The sequence below is a fragment of the Ursus maritimus genome, unplaced genomic scaffold, assembly GCF_017311325.1.
Source record: "Ursus maritimus isolate PB19 unplaced genomic scaffold, ASM1731132v1 scaffold_15, whole genome shotgun sequence".
Classification (NCBI taxonomy): Eukaryota; Metazoa; Chordata; class Mammalia; order Carnivora; family Ursidae; genus Ursus; species Ursus maritimus.
Window position 1 is genome coordinate 35,367,330 of NW_024423897.1, and position 6,309 is coordinate 35,373,638.

Below are 6,309 nucleotides of genomic sequence, written 5' to 3' on the forward strand. Positions count from 1 at the left end.
GGGGGGGGGGGGGCAGCAGGCAGAGAGAGAAGCAGGCTCCCCGCTGAGCGGGGAGCCCGATGAGGGACTCAATCCCAGGACCCTGAGATCATGACCTGAGCCAAAGGCAGACACTTAACTGACTGAGCCACCCAGGCATCCCTTATAAGCCCTTTTAAATTTTGATAATCCAGAATGTTTTTCTTTAATTGATTTTTTTGCATTTTTATCATTAATTAAGCTGGATATCTTTTCTTGTGTTTATTGTTCATTTGCATTTCATCTTCTGACATTTTTCATGTCATTTACATATTATTCTATTGTGGCAGCGATCTATCTCAATTATTTCTAAGAACTTCATATATTAATATTAACCTCTTGTTTGTATTAACAAATATAAACATGTTTTTGAGTTATTTACCTTGTAATTTGCCTACATGTATTTTAGACATATATTTATTTAAACTTATCAAATCTATCTATATATTTTTTAAAGATTTTATTTATTTATTTGACAGAGAGAGAGACAGCCAGCAAGAGAGGGAACACAAGCAGGGGGAGTGGGAGAGGAAGAAGCAGGCTCCCAGCAGAGCAGGGCGTCCGATGCGGGGCTCGATCCCAGGACCCTGGGATCACGCCCTGAGCCGAAGGCAGAGGCTTAATGACTGAGCCACCCAGGCGCCCCTCAAATCTATATTTTTATTACCCTTACTACTCGATTATAGAATTTTAAAGTGTAAGAATACAATGAATTATAAAGTAGATACTCTTCCTCAGGTTGTCCTCAGGTTGCTGAGGTATGTCAGGGTGATTCATTTGCTTGACTTATCCTCTGACGTCCCAAAAGTAGTTTTACAAAAGTCTACCCATAAAAATTTCATTACAGTGTCACAACCTAACAATACTGTAACCAGAAAGTACCCCTAATCTAGAGACAGCTCACATACAATAGGAGACGATTCATTTTCACATTATTCCTTCTTACCCAGATACCCAGAACATTCACACAGACTCTAGTTGGCCCAAGGAAATCATCCCACTTTGAAGCCCCACCCCTGGAAAGGCATACAAAAATCTAGACCCTGTCAGCCTTTTATATCCTGATAAGCATCATGAAGTCTATGCCTCATTATCTCAGAACACTAATAGTCACTATCAACAGCTGCTATTTAAGATAACACGTCCATGAACATTGTTTATAAAAAGTTTTTTTCTTTTAAGTTGTCCTTGAAAAAAATTACAAAAGTGGGATTATTGGATCAAATTGAATATCGGATCCAATATAGCTCTAGTTACCTAGTATTATATTTTTATCAAATGGACAATACCACTAAAATTGTTTTTGTTTTGTTCCTTTTCAACTTTAATAGTTTTGAGTGCTAGTAACAATTATTTTTGTTAGTTTACTAAGCATAAGAGAAGTACATCGTAGTTTTAATTCATATTTCTTTGATTTTTCCACATGCCTTAGGTTTCCACTTTCTTTTGTATTTTTATTAATATTTATTTATTTATTTATTTTTAAAGATTTTATTTATTTTTTTAGAGAGGGTGAGAGAGAGCACAGAAGGAGAGGAAGAGGAAGAAGCAGACTCACTGTTGAGCAGGGAGCCCAATGTGGGGCTCAGTCCCAGGACCCTGGGTTCATGACCTGAGCTGAAGGAGATGCTTAACCAACTGAGTGACCCAGGCACCCCTGTATTTTTAAAAAGCTTGGTTAAATTTGTCTTTATCTCTAGAAATTGAAAATAGGTAGGAAAAACTGGGATAATTCCATTTTAAATGTGAAGAAAATGTACTTTTTTTTTTTATCAGAAAAGGAAATAAAAATACAAAACAATACATTCTATCCTTAATCCCTGGTTCACTTTCCTCTAATCTTTGAAGTCATTTCACATGTGTAATCAAATTTAGAATTGGGCCTAAAATGTATTTTCCACATTGCAGCTAGAATTATCTTTTAGAAATACAAATTTAAAACCATCTTAAATAAAAGTCCCCAATGTAAAACATTGTTTCTCAAACCTTCCATGATCCAACTTCTGTCCACTCTTTCAATTTCAGCATGTGACCCTCACTCTTCAATAATGGCCGTCTGTTATGTTAGTTCAGGAAACCTCTTGTCCTTAGTACCCAGTACACTGTTCCTTCAGCCTAAAAACTTTTACTGTATCCTCTTCATCAATGTGTCTTCATTTTTCAGGGGACTCTTGGAACATCGTGAAGTTTGGTGCAGGTGGTCAAGGAAGGATTCCTAAAAAATGACAATTACACAGAGATCATGTTAAGAAAAATAATACAGAAACACATAGCTAGGGCTTCTCCCAAGAAACCTCATGCAAATGAGGGGTCTTGAATTTTAAATTTCACAGTAAATCCACCTCTGGGTGTAATACCTGCCTTACTTCTATTACAGGATCATGATGATCAAAAGAGATAACATTATCTGGAAAGAAATTGAAATTTAAAGCAGTACACAGTGGTTATCCTTTTTCTTTGTATAGGAACAACAACAATAAAGGTTTAATCTCAATAAATTGATACTTTTCACCTAGGTTGACAAATGGACCTAATCATTTGTTCATTTAATTTATGAGCTACTCTACTCTTTAGGGAATGTTAGCCTGTCCATACTGTGCACAAATCAGCCACAGCAATACATTTTACTTGAATTCCTATTTTTCCTTGAGGCTACTAATTGCATTTATTTTATTTAATTTCATTTATTTATTTTTTTAAGTAATCTCTACACCCAATGTGGAGCTTGAACTCATCACTCAGAGATCAAGACTCGCATGCTCTACAGACTGAGCCAGTCAGGCACCCCTAGGCCAGTAGTTGCACTTAAAACACATATTTCGATGGGCGTGTGGCATCCCCTAAGAAGAGCAGTTAAATGATCCCATATGAGAAGTGCCAGTCAGACTGATTTTCTGGTCATTGACAGTTATTGGTTAGTTGTTAGATTTTCAGTACAACATGTACTTGCAAAAAGAGATTCATCTGATAAGTGGTAGAGAAGAAGGGACCAAGGGGCGGTGGGCTGAGAAGAGGGCAGGAAGACCATCTCTTGGAGAAGAGAGAGAGGGGGTTAAGACAAACTCCATCTACTTTGCAGTTTGTCTTTGGACTAGCCTGGGACCAACAGGCATAATGATGAGCATCATTTTTCTATACTGATATGAAATATTTTTTATTATTTTACTTTTCAATTGCTTTAGTTGTATGCAAATGAAAGTTTATTCTAATTTTTTGTCGTTCAAAGTAAAATAAATCTATAATAGACATTCATCTTGAGAATTTATAAATATTTAAATATACATTATGCTTATAATTAAAGAATTATTTTTGAAGTATTTCTCATAGTTATTCATTCATTCAGTTAGCAAATACTTACTGAACACCTAACAAATATTTACTGAGGAACCATTTTAAATGCTAAGGATGCAGTGGTAAACAAGCAAGTTTATCTTCTAGTGGGTAAAAACAATCAATAAATAAAAGAACAAATAAATATTGAATATATAAGTGTGATAAGTATTGTGAAGAAAAATAAAGAGGGTGGAGAATGATGGCAGATGGTCGGGGCCAGGCCTGTCTGTGGAGATAGTATTGGAGGAAAGATGTGAATGTAATGAGAGGTGAGCTGTGTGAGTGTCTGGGGAACAGTTTTCCAAGCAGAGGAGAGTAAGAGTAAAGATGAGTAAGACGTACAAGATGAGTAAGAGCTTGGCATGTTCCAGGAACAGCAAGAAGGCTATTTTGTTTCTGGAAGAGTAGAGTTTCTGAAAGAATGAACCAAATACAAATCCCTGTTCTCTTGGAACTTACATCATACCAGAGGGAGAGAGACAAAATGAATAAACCATCACATAAGTGTATGTTGGGTGCTGATAAGTGCTACGAAGGAAAGAACAGAGCAGACGGGGGAGGAGAAAGAACAAGTTCTGTTTTAGATATGATGGTGAGAAAAGGCTCCTCAGAGGAGATAACATTTGAGCTGAACCTTCAATGAAGAAGGGGAGTGAACCACACAGATACCCAAGGAAGAGTAACAGGCAGGAGAAGAGTGAGTGCAAAAGCCCTGAGATGCTTAGAAAAAAGCAGAGTGTGGAGGAAAGTTTGCAAGAAGAAAAAATGGTAGGAGGTGAGGTTGGATTCATAGCCAGGGGCAGAATGGCTTGGAGTTTGGAGGTCTTCAGATTTATCCTCAGTGAGATGGGGTGCCAGTGGATGGTTATGAGCAGAGGGGTAACGTGGTATGATTTACATTTTAGAAGGATCACACCATCTGCTTTCTTTAGGGGACAACGATGGAAGCAGGGAGACCAATTAGGAAGTTGTTGGGTAATCTAGGCAAGAGACAAAGGTGTTTGGATTACAGGAGGTAGTGGAAAGGGGCCAGAGTCTGGATATATTTTGAAGGTAGAGCTGACAGAATCAAAGAATGATTAGCTGTGGGGTGTAAGAAAATAAGTACCAGCTGGACAGCACTTGCAAAAATCCAGGTGTAATTATGTATTTATAAGTGTAATTCAATTTGAAAGGCATACATTTTAATTATTCAAAGATACTGTTAATCATACAAATACAGATTTGATCAATCCATTCAACTAAATTCCTTTGAATGTGAAGGTTTGATTGAAGTGTGAGAAATAATTCTCATTTTGCCTTTTATTTAGCATCTGGCCCGTATGAATAACACTCATAATTCAACCACTTGGCAACAAATTCACCAAACACTTGTTAAGCTTGGCACTATACCAAGATTTGAGGACACATGATCAATAAGGTACTGATCTGAAATCATATTTAATCTTCAAAATTACTATTTTTAGGTAGATACTCTGACATTAATATCCATGCTAGTGTCTGTGACATAATATTAAATAACATCACAGTGTACTTTTAAAAATAAAAATGTTTCCTATTATAAAGTTGATTTGGGGAAATAGGGCTTCTCTCTAGGCTGACTTAGTGGTTGTGGCCTTTATTTTTAAATTGTTTTAATTTTCTTGGGATGGAGTTTGATTTAAAACCCATGTAAGGTAATATTGAACCATATGACAAAGGAGTTTTTGTGTACAGTTGATTCAATTTAATGATGCTTGATCTAGGTTTTTTCTTCAGTGACCAGAGGAAAACTATCTGAAGAATCCGTTTTTATATCACTTTTATCATTACTACCAAGCCAGAATTGTTATCTGATTATTTTGGAAACATTCTTAATTCATCTAGTGAATGTTGTACTACCTTTTCGGACTGTATCTCTTTATGACCATACTACAGTATTTTTAAAGAAATATTTCCCCACTTTAATTCTTTTTATAGTGTCTAGAATATCACTGCTGGCTCTCTTTTTCTAAGAATTGTATGATGCCTAAGTGAATGCTTCCATTAGTGTCACTTAGCTAATTGTTATTATAAACTCAGGTCCAATTTTAGCTTATTTTACCAAAATACAGAGATAAGCCAACCTATATTTTTAAGGAACTGATTTTAAAAAAATAAACATTTATTCTTGCCGTTGGTCTGTATTAATCAATGAAGAACTGTCTTCTGATACCGATTCAGGGAGAAAAAGATGGATTTAGGCTTATAATGTATGACTGTCATGCTTCTGATTATTTTGTGCATTGTTTTTACATATATTTTAGGGCCAATTAATACAGGGGAGGTGTTCAAATCATTAACTTTTTCATTAGGACTTGTGCAATTCTATTTTCAGCATAATAATTTATATGGAATTATTCTTTTATCCAGATACAATTCCTGAAAGTCCTTGTCTATCCAACATCCATCCTTCAACAACTCTGAATCTCCAAGAACAACTCTGAACCCATAACTCAACAAAAGGAACATTGCAAAGAAAAGTGTCCAACCAAAGCTTAAGCCTTCTGCATCATGCATCATGATGATGGGGTTGACCACACCAACCAACCAACCAACAGACAAGCAAGGCAAAAACCACCAGTGGTCTGACTGATTAATCCTGCCTCTAAAAGCCGTCATGCTTACTTTTGCTTGTTAAATTCATGAAGCAAGGGCTTAGTGAAAAGAGCTGGAAGGGGAAAGAACAGAACAAGAGTGGAGAGTGAAGGCAGTAATGCAGAAGTAGGAGAGGTTAGAAACCACAGAAATGGTGAGAAGCAGCTACGAGCATAGGTGGCAACAGAGAGCCCTTGAAGAATGCACAGAGATGTTCAACTCTGTAGCTTACCTCTTCTGGGGCTCTTGAAAGCCCAGGACAGCTCCTCTCTGAGACTATCTGCAGAAGAGAATTGCCATACAGGTATAACCATTTTTTTTTTTAAGAGACAGGGAGAGCGC

At 36.6% G+C, this 6,309-nt stretch overlaps 1 long non-coding RNA gene across 1 annotated transcript in view; it reads right to left on the minus strand.

Moving 5' to 3' along the window:
• The window catches only part of LOC103664703, a 3,607-nt gene extending 1,537 nt beyond the window's left edge, over positions 1-2,070 (minus strand). Inside the window, exon 1 of the long non-coding RNA XR_569136.1 lies at positions 2,005-2,070. This is a non-coding gene — a long non-coding RNA (uncharacterized LOC103664703). The remainder of the gene's footprint in view (positions 1-2,004) is intronic.
• Between the last annotated feature and the right edge of the window lie 4,239 nt (positions 2,071-6,309).